We start from the raw sequence: 12,913 nt of genomic DNA, 5'->3' as shown, positions 1-12,913 counted from the left end.
AAGGTTCCATTGGACATCATTGCTCAAAAACTCTCTTACTATTCACCTTAAATTAATCTCCCTCATTTACTTCCTGAATGAGCCACACAATTTTCTAATGGCTTTTGTCCCAACTATGCCATATCTTAGCAATGAGGCTGCTGAGTAAGTCACTTAACCTGCTGAGCTTGTTTCTTCATCTTTAAAATCAGAATACTAATTCCTTCCCTGTCTCACAGATTGTTTTGACGTTCAAAGGAAATGTAACCATACAAATATAGCAGGTAGTTGTTTCTGAAGGCCCTTTTCCCTTCTTTCATTTTCTAGTGACTGCCAGAAAAAAAGTGATATTTAACACCTTTTACACCTAGAATGTGGAACAAATATTACAACATAGGGGGACTTCCTTGGTGATCCAGTGGCTAAGACTCCACACTCTCAATACAGGGGAGCAAGGTTCCATTCCCAGCCAGGGAACTAGATCACACATACTGCAACTAAGACACAGCACAGACAAATAAATAGCATAAATAAATATTTAAAAAAATATCACAGTGTAGGGAATATGGAGGCTAAAAACACTGAAGCTGGTTAGGCCTCCCAACTTGGTCACATCTTATTTTTTCTAGCCTAAGTGACTGGACTTATGCTCTACACAAGTCATCATAAAATAATAGCTCCTGCTTTCAAACTGTGGTGCTGGAGAAGACTCATGAGAGTCCCTTGGACTGCAAGGAGTTCAAATCAGTCAATCCTAAAGGAAATCAACATCAACCCTAAATATTTATTGGAAGGACTGATGTTGAAGCTAAAGCTCCAATACTTTGGCCATCAGGTGGCCAAAGCATTGGACGAAGAGCCTACCCATTAGAAAAGACCCTGGGAAAGATAGGAGACAGGAGAAGAGGGCAACAGAGGATGAGATAGTCGGATGGCATCACTGACTCAGTGAACATGAGCGTTTGAGCAAACTCTGGGAGATTGTGATGGTCAGGAAAGCCTGACGTGCTGCAGTCCATGGGGACGTAAAGAATGGGACCCAATTTAATGACTGAACAGCAGCCACAAACAGTGTGTGTAACCGTAGAAAGTATGTTAGTTGTTGTTATCCAGGAGTAAAACTATTCCATAGTATATTGTTAGACTTTATAACTATGGTAATAATGGATAACACTGTTGAAATTAGCTGCCAGCTTTACTAAGTGCTTTTACTTAGGGCTTCCCTGGTAGCTCAGGTGGTAAAGAATCTGCCTTCAGTGTAGGAGACCTGGGTTCAATCCCTGGGTTGGGAAGAACCCTGGAGAAGGGAATGGCAACCCACTTCAGTATTCTTGCCTAGAGAATTCCATGGACAGAGGAGCCTGACGGGCTATAGTCCATGGGGTCGCAAAGAGTCAGACGGGACTGAGCGACTTTCACTCACTCACTCATATATATCTCACTATATTTCACAGAAAACACATGCAGTTATTATATGTTGTTATTATTTTACATATCAGGAAACTGAGATATAGAATCTTTAGGAATTTACTACAGGTCACAAATCAAGTGAGGGAAAGGGGATTTGCTGAGTTTTCTTTTTTTAACTTTAAACAATTTTTTTTAACTGAAGCAAACATACATACACAAATACATGAAATTCCTAAGTGAACAGCACAAAGATTTTTCACAAACTGAGCCTCTGTGACCAGCACCCATATTAAGAACTAAGATATTTCCAGAACCCCAGGAAACCCTGTGGCCCACTCCCAGTCTCTACTCCCATACAAATATTAACCATCATCCTGACTTTTTTTTTTTCATCCTGACTTTTAATATTTGTATACAAACTTTTGACTTTATCTGCGTGGAATCGTACCTTTTGTTCCCTTCAAGTCTGATTGTTTCGATTAACTTTATGTTTGTAAAATGTATTCATACTGTTTTGTTTGTTTGTTTTGGGGTTTTGTTTTTCCTGTGACACACAGCTTGTGGGATCTTATTTCCCCAACCAGAGATCAAACCCATGCCCCCTGCATTGGAAGCACAAGGTCCTAACCACTAAACCACCAGGGAAGTCCTGATTTATTCATATTGTTGAGGTAGTTGTAGTTAGTTCACTTTGTTGTTGTATCGTATTCCATTGTGTGAATATACATACATTATTTAACTGTTTACTGAGTAAATAGGCATTCAGTTTGTTTCTGGTTTGGGACTTGTATTAGTTTCCTAGTGCTGTGGTAACAGAGAACCACAAATTGAGAGGCTAAAGCAACAAAAATTTATTTTCTCACAATTTTGAAGGCTAGAAGTCACAGATGAAATGTCGGCAGGATTGTTTCTTTGGAAGGATGTGAGGAAGAATCTATCCCGTGCTTCTTCCCTAGCTTCTGGTGGCTCACTGGCTCCTCTGTCCATGGAATTTTCCAGATAAGAATACTGGAGTGGGTTGCCATTTCCTCTTCCAAGGATCTTCCCAACCCAGGGATTTAACCTGCATCTCTTATGTCTCCGGCATTGGCAGGCAGGTTCTTTACCACCGTGCCACCTGGGAAGCCCCTCTTCTCTTATGCTTGTGTTTAAAATGCCAAAGGATAGGGTGGGGGAAATCATACTCCAAAATAGGGTCAAGAGGGACTTCCCTGAGGGTCCAGTGGGTAAGACTCAGCACTCCCAATCTGGGGGTGGGGGCTGGGTTTGATCCCTGATCAGGAAACTAGATACCACATGCCACCGCTAAGTGTTTGCATGCCTCAACTAAAGATTCCAAAAGATACCACATGCTGCAACTAAGACCTGGAGCAGCCAAATAAATAAATAATAAAATAGGGTTAGGAGGAATACATTGGTACAGAACTATCCATCAGCATCTTATCTATTTGAATATATTTTTAAATCTGACCTTTAGTTTCAGAGAGTGAGAGTGTACATGCTTGTCCATGAGAGTATGAGACTGTCCATCTTAGTGTCTATTCCTTTCAACATTACCTTCAAAAGGCTTTAGCCATTTGGCCTGCTCACCACTCTTTTTCACACCTTTTTATGAGACTTACTTCTCCTGCCTTCAGGCCCTAGCTGCAGAGGATAGGATGTGTCTACTTTCAGTAACCAACATGGGACCTTGCATAAAGTAGGTCTTGATTATTGATTTATTGTCCATAATTGATTGAAGCCTCCATTTCAGGGCTTGGCTCAGGAGGTAAAAAATTTGCCTACATTGCAGGAGACCTGAATTCGATCCCTGGGTTGGGAAGATCCCCTGGAGGAGGAAATGGCAACCCACTCCAGTATTCTTGCATGGAGAATCCCATGGACAGAGTAGCCTGGTGGGCTACAGTCCATTGGGTCAGAAAGAGTCAGACACCACTGAGCAATTAATACTTTCTTCTTTCAATAGATGCATAGATTCCATTCTTAGGATGCTGTCTTATTTTTTAAAGAGTTTTTAATATCAACAAAGAAATACTCCAAAAGGAAAGCAAAATATCATACTTTTGTAAATGAGGTTTAGGAAATACCTAATAGTTCTCTATGAAATTTTCCCTGGTTTATCCTAAATGTAAATAGAACTAGGTCTGGCCACTTAAACAACATCTCATTAATGATCTCCTTCCCACTTCTGTTTATTTTTATAGATCAGAGTCTCTTATGATCCTCAGTCTTGTCTTGGTTCTATAATGGGCTAAAATGAAAGTGAAAGTGAAGTCACTCAGTCGTGTCCGACTCGTTGCGACCCCATGGACTGTAGCCTGCACCAGGCTCCTCCATCCATGGGATTTTCCAGGCAAGAGTAATGGAGTGGGTTGCCATTTCCTCCTCCAGGGGATCTTCCCGACCCAGGGATCAAACCCGGGTCTCCTGCACTGCAGGGAGACGTTTTACCCTCTGAGCCACCAGGGAAGCTCATAATGGGCTAGAACTCTACTAAAGAGTCTTCATGAGTTGCTGCTTATTGTGGTAAAATATATATAATGTAAAATTTATCATTTAATTATTTTAACTTTCCAGGTGGCACTAGTGGTAAAGAACCCACCTGCCAATGCAGGAGATAATAAGAGACGTGTGTTTGATCCCTGGGTTGGGAAAATCCTCTGGAGGAGGGCATGGCAACCCACTCCAGTATTCCTGCCTGGAGAATCCCATGGACAGAGGAGCCTGGTGGGCTACAGTCCATGGAGTCGCACAGAATAGGACATGACTGAGCAACTGAACTGAACTGAACTATGAAAAAAGAATGAAAAAAAAAAGGGGGGGCTTGGTGGCTCAGTGGTAAAGAATCTGCCTGCAATGCAGGAGACGTGAATTTGATCCCTGAATCAAGAAGATCCTCTGGAGAAGGAAATGGCAACCCACTCCAGTATTCTTGCCTGGGAAATCCCATGGACTGAGGAGCCTGGCGGGCTACAGTTCATGGGATATCAAACAAGTTGGACACAACTTAGCAGCTCAACAACAACAACTATCACAAAAAGAAAAAGCCCGACAGGTGTTGGTAAGAACGTAGAGAAATTGGAACCCTCTCCACTGGCAGTAAGAATGTAAAATGATACAGCTATTATGGAAAGTAACATGACATTTCTTTCAAAAAAATTAAAAACAGAGCTAGCCTATGATCCAGCAATTCCACCTCTAGGTATATACTCAAAAGAATTAAAAGCAGAACCTCAAAAAGATATTTGTACATCCATGTTCATCACAACATTATTGAAAATAGCTAAACCATGGAAGCAACCCAAGTGTCCATGGATGAATGAAGTGGATAAGGAAAAGGTGGTATACACGTACAGTGAAATATTATTCAGCCTTAAAAAGAAAGGAAATTCTGACATGTGCTACAACATGGATAAACATCACAGACATTGTGCTAAGTCAATAACTGGTCACAAAAAGGCACACACTGTATGATTCCAGTTACATGGGGTACTTAAAGTAGTCAAAATCGTACTGACAGAAAGTAGAATGGTGGTTGCCAGGATGTGGGGTTGCCAGGGATAGAGTTACAGTTTTGCAAGATGAGAAGAATTCTGGAGGTGGAAGTTAGTGACGATTGTGCAATAATAGGAATGGACTCAATACCACTGAACTATACAGTTTACAGGCTTCCCTGGTAATTCAGCTGGTAAAGAATCCACATGCAATGCACGAGACCCCAGTTTGATTCCTGGGTTGGAAAGATCCCCTGGACAAGGGATATTGGCTACCCACTCCAGTATTCTTGGGCTTTCCTATTGGCTTAGATGGTGAGGAATCCGCCTGCAATGCAGGAGATCTGGGTTCAATCCCTGGCTTGGGAAGATCCTCTGGAGGAGGGAACGGCTACCCACTCCAGTATTCTGGCCTGGAGAATCCCATGGACAGAGGAGCCTGGTGAGCTACACTCCATGGCGTTGCAGAGTCAGACACGACCAAGCAACTAAGCACAGCACACATACAGTTTAAAATGATTAAGACAGGGATTTCCCTGGTAGTCCAGTGACTGAGACTCCATGTCCCCATGCAGGAGGCCTGGGTTCAATCCCTGGTCAAGGAACTAGATCCCACATACTGCCACTAAGACCCAGCGCAGCAAATAAATAATATATATATTTTAAAACAACAATTAAGATGGTAAATTTGATGTTACTTGTATTTTACCACACACAGAAAAGGATTGGAAAAACACCACACACTACACTTCTGCTCTTTGTAACAGAAGACAAACTTTGCATAAAGGGTGAAGCAAAATAGATTAGTAAATATACCCAGGTCTCCTGCATTGCACGCGCATTCTTTACTGTTTGAGTCACCAGGGAAGCCATGGTATATAGTGAGGTCACAAAAAAGAATTAGATACCTTGTCTGCCCTCGAGGAGCTTACTATCCATATAGCAAAAGTAGAGAGGTGAGCAGGTAATTCCTTTATTTTAAAGAATAAGGAGGAGTGAGGTTAGAAAGTGGGCTAAAGATGTTTCCAGTGGGAGGAATTTTGAAAGTGCCCAAGTAAAACCTGAGAAACAAGAATGTGCAGTACCTGCAGAAACTGCAGGTAGTTAAATATTCTTGGGGAGAAGGATGGCGAGTGATTGGGTGCTATGGTTAGGAGAGGCCACATAATTAAGGACTCTATTTGGCATGCTAAGGAACTTGGACTTTATCCTGGAGGCAAAGAGAAGTCAACTGAGGACTCCAATGAGGGATGTGACAAGATAAAGTATGGGTTTACAATTAACCTGAGGATCAGGTGGTAGTGTGTTCAGACTATGAGAGGCACGTAGGGTAACTGGAGGGCTTCCCAGGTGGCACTAGTAGCAAAGAACCCGCCTGCCAATGCAGGAGATGTAAGAGACTTGGGCTCAATCCCTGGGTAGGGAAGAGCCCCTGGAGGAAGGGAGTGGTTACCCCCACTCCAGTATTCTTGAGAATCCCATGGACAGAGGAGCCTGACGGGCTTCAGTTCATAGGATCGCAAAGAGCCGGACACAACTTCACACACACACACAGGGCAACTGAAAGAGTGTTACAGTAATCCTGGCAGGAGTCATGCTGCCCTGGGCCAGAGCAAGGACAGGGGGCTCTCAGAGGCAAGGATAAAGCCCGGAGATACTGAGGAGGTAGAATTGTCTAAATATGGTGAAGGTAAACACCCCAGGAAACTGCTTGGTCTGGAGAGGGATCGAGCAGATAGTTTAGTAACATATTCCAGGTAATGTTTTCTCGCTTAGTCAGGTGTGAAACCCACCAGTGCAGAGTGTCCCTCAAAGAAGAGAGAAGAGAGAGGATGGCAGGAGAGGGCCAAGCGGCGCCTTTGGTTAAAACTCAGAGCTATGACTGTTCACCTGCCACAGAAAGAGAACCAGTGGGGAGGGAGAAGCTGGGGGAGCTGAGATCGTAGCCTTTATCTGGCAGGGAAATGACTCTCAGTGGGAGCAGGATCTCAGTTCTGAGATCAGAACTGAAGAAGAAAGTGTAGGAACATAGACACAGACAGGTGGGGATGGAGGGATAGGGGCAAGGTTGAAGAAATTCTTCCTTCTCCCCTTTCACCACCACTGCCCCTGCCCCAGACCTGTCCATCTCAAGCAGGTGATGAGAGAGGGCTGGTGAGAGAATGATAAAGAAAAATCAAGAGCCCTATCCAGGGAAGAAACTGTGTGTTTGTCCTGGTACTAATGGGCACACTGAGTTATTTTATTCCCAGCAAGGTTGCCAGATTTAGCAAATAAAAATACAAGAAGCCCAGCTAAATTTGAATTTCAGATAAGCAATGGACATCTTTTTAGTATGTCTCATACAATATTTGAGACACACAAACTTGTTTAAAGTTATTCTCAATACTAACTTTTAAAAATTATTCATTGGTTTTATAAAATTCGAATTTAACTGGGCATTCTATGTATTACCTGGTAACCCTATCTAAGAGCTTGAAAAATGAGATGTGAGGCTGATGACCTAACACTTAAAGTTACCGTTGAAGTTGACTACAAAAGTCCTCTTCACTTATTAATACTTATTTGCTTTATAAGCACGACTCAGTGTCAGCAGCAGACAAACACATGCTCACAATGCAACAATAACTACAGGCAAGACTGGTTAGCATGTGATTGCTGAGCTGTTTCTTTCCTACCTGCTCCTGATCCGTTTCCAGAAACATCCCCCCTCATCTCTAACTCTGGGGAATCAGTGTTTCCTAACAAGTGAATCATCTGCTAGATTTCTGTTATCCAAATTTGAAAAAAATTAATCATTTATTTCACGCTACCCTAAACTAGCTACCCTGACAGTAGCTAAAAGTAGGGTAACCAACTGTCCAGGTTTGCCCAGAAGTGCATTTTTCCAGGATTGAGGATTTTCCTTTTTTTAATATATATTTATTTTTATTTATTTACTTGGCTGCACTGGGTCTTTGTTGTGGCATGTGGGATCCAATTCCCTGACCAGGGATTGAACCTGGGCCTCCTGCATTGGGAGTGCGGAATCTTAGCCACTGGACAATCAGGGAAGTCTTGGATTTTCCATTTTAACACTGGAAATATCCCAGGCCAAGCAGGATCTACCTTGACTATGGTAGATGCCTTTAAGCCAGTGATGTCTCCATGTTGATTATGAAACTTTAATTCTCATAGGAGAATTATAATTTTTCTCTTCCAAAAAAGTTATCTTCATTACTTAAATTCTCTTTTATATAAAATAAGAATTTATAAGAAGAAAGTTACATTTTTATATATTATGCCATAGTACATTTTGTAATGTCATAAGAACTGTCCTACTGTTCTTATGACATTCTTACTGAAAAAGTATGTCAATTGTAAGATTATATTTATTTCCATGTTAATTAGTTGTGCCATTTTTAAATGATTGGGCCAAGGAAAGTGTTGATCCTTATATATAGGTTGATTTCATCCCTTATATACCAATGTGGAGATATCCTGTGATTCACGAATAATACAAGATGATAAAATACATACATACGTGTGTGTATATGTATGTATATATTTGTATACCAAATGCAGAATAAAAATGACTGGCTACCTGTCTTATGACTTTCAGAGCTCAAAAATCTTAGTTTTGTACATTGAAGTAAATTAACCTCAAGTTCAAGGAAACTTGCATTCCATTGGTTCAAACATATCTTTACTCAGGGCAAAACAAAGACAACATAATTTTGGAGTCATGGTTAGATCAGTTAAACCTTCATTATGACGGCAATGTTAAGGTCCTGATTTACAGTTGTCGAAGAAGCTAGCTGCCAAACCAATACCAATTCTCCTCATCTTACTTAATAATAAAACTTTAATTTTATTGCAAGTAGCAATATGACCAACTAAAGAAGTCCTTTCACAGTCCCCAACACAGCCAGACATGGAATTCAGAAAGAATCCTTAATAGAGGAACAGTCAGCTTGCTTGCACCCTTCTTACTTTCTCTTCTTTCTTTTGCTTCCTGTCTGGAACTCAGACATAGTGGCTAGAGCTTCAGCAGCCATCTTGGACCAAGAGAAAACCTTGAAGATGGAAGCCGGCTACAAAAGGCAGAGTAGGAATATAGGAATAGGCTGGGTCTTGGATGACTCTGGCATTCCCCTATGATATCTCAAGTATCCATCCATCCTCAAAGTTCTTTTACCTGAGAGAAAAGCAGTTAAAGGACTTGATATTTTTGGACTTCTCTGGTGGTCCAGTGGTTAAGAATCTGCCTGTCAGTGCAGAGGATACGGGTTCTATTCCTGGTCCAAGAAAATTCCACATGCCACAGAGCAACTAAACCATTGCACCACACAACTACAAGCCTGTGGGCCTGGAGCCCAGGCTCTGCAACAAGAGTCGCCACAGCAATGAGAAGCTCATGGATCACAACTAGAGAGTAGCTTCTGCCTAAACACAGCAATGAAGCTTCAGCGGAACCAAGAATAAATTTTTTAAAAAAGAATTTGTTATTTTTGTTGGTTGTTACTAGCTGCCAAATGTTAATCCCATCTGATACAACTGTTACATAAGAATATGACTAAAGGTGATGAAATCCCATTAACAGAGGAGCCTGGTGGCCTATAGTCCATGGGATCACAAAAGAGTCGGATACGACTTAGCAACTAAACAACAACAACAAATTGTTTGGATTAGTAATAACAGTAAAACTCATCCAGTGCTTGCTATGTGCCAGTCTCTAGAATACTTACTACACATTGTTTCATTTAATCCTCATAAGAACTCTGTGAAGTATCATGTATACTCCACTTTTCATATGAAGAAACTGAGCTCAGAAATGTTAAGTAACTTGCCCAAGATTAGGAGCTAGAAAGTAGAGGACTAGGACTCAACCTGAGACAGGCTGACAAGAGATCTCTAGCTCTAAATTTCCCAAAGGGGAAAGGAATGCGATCCAGGTAACAGAAAGTGAGGATTTTATCGTTTTTAACAGGTCAGTTATTCATTTATTGTTATTATTGAATGTTTATCTTGAGCTTTGCTCTTCAATAGAAGCTGATTATGGAGAAATGAATGACATCTTTTCATCTTTACAGCTCCTTGGTTTAGGGGAAAAGAATCTACCAAACATTTCCATACATCTGTTTAATTATCATACGGAAATGATGAAATAGGGAAGGTTTTCCTTCAGAACCCTCACAATCCTCATTCATCCTTTCCTTACCTCTAATTATCAGTAGGGCTGTTGCTGGATTATGCAATTCGAGAGAACTCTGTTCATGTCCATAGTCATCACTGACATATATTTATTACCATGGTTTTCTGGCATATGGCAATAAATGTCTTGAGAAAGAGTATTTTATAATAACTTGCACATGGACACTATATGAACTCAGGTCAAAACTGGTGTGTGCTGCTGCAAGCACCCTAACTTACAATCTCCCACCCAAAGCACCCCCAAAAGCACCCCAACAGCCCCAGTTCTAGTCATGAACTAACCTTAACCCAATGAGCAATGTCCCAGAGAGCTGCCAATGTCTTGGACTTTAATCTTCTCATCTCCATTCAAGGTCTTTTAGCTGTCAAGGCAATAAACCCCATAAAGTAAGGTATGATAGAATTGGAAATCAGTCTTTGTTCTTGGTTTCCTTTCTTTTCAAGTTGTGCTTGGACACACAAACTCTTAATTCATAGACGTTTGTATGTATGTGTGCGTGACAGACAGAGGGGAGAAGGAAGAAGGAGAGGGAGACAAAGGGCCAAGAGAGGGAGAAGGAGAGAAAGAGAGGAATAAATTTTAGTAAAGCAATAGCCAATTAAAAATACAGTCTCTTACTATAACCCCTAGCCCATCTCCATTTTATTCCCCAGATGAAATTCTTTTAATACTTACACTTTTTTTCTGGTATTTACCTCCATGTTTGTAAATAATCTGCTTATACTGGTATGTCTTATTTATCAATTTCAAATTTATTTATTAATATCCTTCTATGGTAAATGGGGATTTACATCTCTTATACCACCAATCCCACTTCCCTTACATCCGCCACTATCCCAATGTAGTTATACCGCAATTTTAAGTTAAGTTGATATTCAGTGTTTATATTTTTATGACTATGTCAGTGTTGACACTTAAGAATCATGTTTTTTCCTGTTAAACACCATTTTCCCCAGCATTAATAATTGCCTTATTTTGTCATTTATTAACATTAATATTGGTAACTTCCTAATGTCTCAAGCGTCTTTGATACATTGTCCATCTTATCTCTCAAATATCAGTAATTTTCAAGTACTCAAACATGTAAGATAATGTTTCTTTTTTTAAAAAAGTTTATTTATTTATTTATGGCTGTGCTGGGTCTTTGCTGCTGCTCATGAGCTTTTTGTAGTTGCTGCAAGTAGGGGCTAGTCTCCAGTTGCAGTGCGAGGGCTTCTCACTGCAGTGGTTTCTCTTGTTGCAGAGCATGTGTTCTTGGGTCCCCAGGCTCAGTAGTTATGGCTCAAGGGTTTAGTTGCTTCAAGACATGAGGGATCTTTCTGGGCTGAGGATTGAACCAGTGTTGCATTGCAAGGCAGATTCTTAACCACTGGGCCACGACGGAAGCCCTCAGATAATATTTTATTTCTTTTTTTTTTCCAGGAGCCTCCCCCATCTTCTTGCTCTAATCTTGATTTATTGTTGGGTATGAAAGGGTTGGATGGCATCACTGACTCGGTGGACATGAGTTTGAGTAGACTCCTGGATTTGGTGATGGACAAGGAGGCCTGACATGCTTCGGTCCATGGGGCTGCAAAGATTCGGACACGACTGAGAGACTGAACTGAACTGATGCTACACAGGTGTCATACAGGGTGACCTTTTGCTATTACTCTATTGGCCAGTTCCTTTGTCTCCTACTTGTGTTGGCTCCCTTCTTTCCTGTAGCCCCTGAAGTTTGTTGTCCTGGATACTCCCTCATGTGTTGAAGTATCTTCTCCAGTAGTTTCCTACAAAAGTTATATGTTTGAATTCTCAGGTACCTGCAAATGTCTTTATCTACCCTCACTGTGCTCATGCTCAGTCACTTAGCTGTGTCTGACTCTTTGTGACCCCGTGGACTGTAGCCCACCAGACTCCTCTGTCCATGGGATTCACCAGGCAAGAATACTGGAGTGGGTTGCCATGCCCTCTTCCAGGGTATCTTCCCAACCGAGGATCATACCTGTGTCTCCTGTGTCTCTTGCATCTCCTGTGGATTCTCTACCATTGAGCCACTGGGGAACCCATCTACCCTCATACTTGATCATCAATTTGTCTGGGTGGAAATCACTGTCTCACAAATGTTTGAAGAATGGCTTCCTTGTCCTTAGGATGCTGGATAGCTGCTAACAAGTCTGATGCCATAAGGTTCTAATTCTCTTGCATGTAAAGACACTTAAAAAAAAAAGACACTTTCATGATTCCTTCATGCCTGGTGTTCTGAAATTTTATGACTATACGCCTTGGTTTGGATCTTTCTTCATTTATGTTGCTTATATTCAATGGGATTCTTTCAATCTGAAGACTCACGGCCTAAATTCTGGGAAACTTGCTTGTTCTCTTTCTCTTGAACGCCTCTTTCTTCAGATATTCTCCTAGATTGATCCTTATGATCTATTACATTTTTTTAATAAAGGGTTTTTTTTGATATTTTGTCATTTTTTTTCTGGTAGATTTTCTTAAATTCATCGTTCATCTCTTCTATCAAAGATTTTATCTACCATATAGTTAAATTTCTAAGAGCTCTTCTTTGCCACTTTTCATTTCATCCTGTTTTTGTTTTTTAGAGATGCTATATTTAGGGGGAGGTTAGGTATGCACTAGGCTGTTTATATTTGGGCATCAGGTCAGGAAGGGATGGTTGGCAGCCTTCGTTGGAGAAATATGAGGAACTAATGTACTAACACACTTTCTAAGATCACCAGGAATGATGTACTATCAGAATTCCTGCTTCTCAAAGTGGGTTCAGGACTGTCCTTATTTAGTTAACAGAGCAACATTTTTAAAATTCAGATACAACTCAAAAGTATGGTTT

Source organism: Giraffa tippelskirchi, chromosome 12 (assembly GCF_054371585.1).
Source record: "Giraffa tippelskirchi isolate mGirTip1 chromosome 12, T2T-mGirTip1v1.2.pri, whole genome shotgun sequence".
Taxonomy (NCBI): domain Eukaryota; kingdom Metazoa; phylum Chordata; class Mammalia; order Artiodactyla; family Giraffidae; genus Giraffa; species Giraffa tippelskirchi.
Note: the sequence above shows the minus strand (reverse complement) of the source record.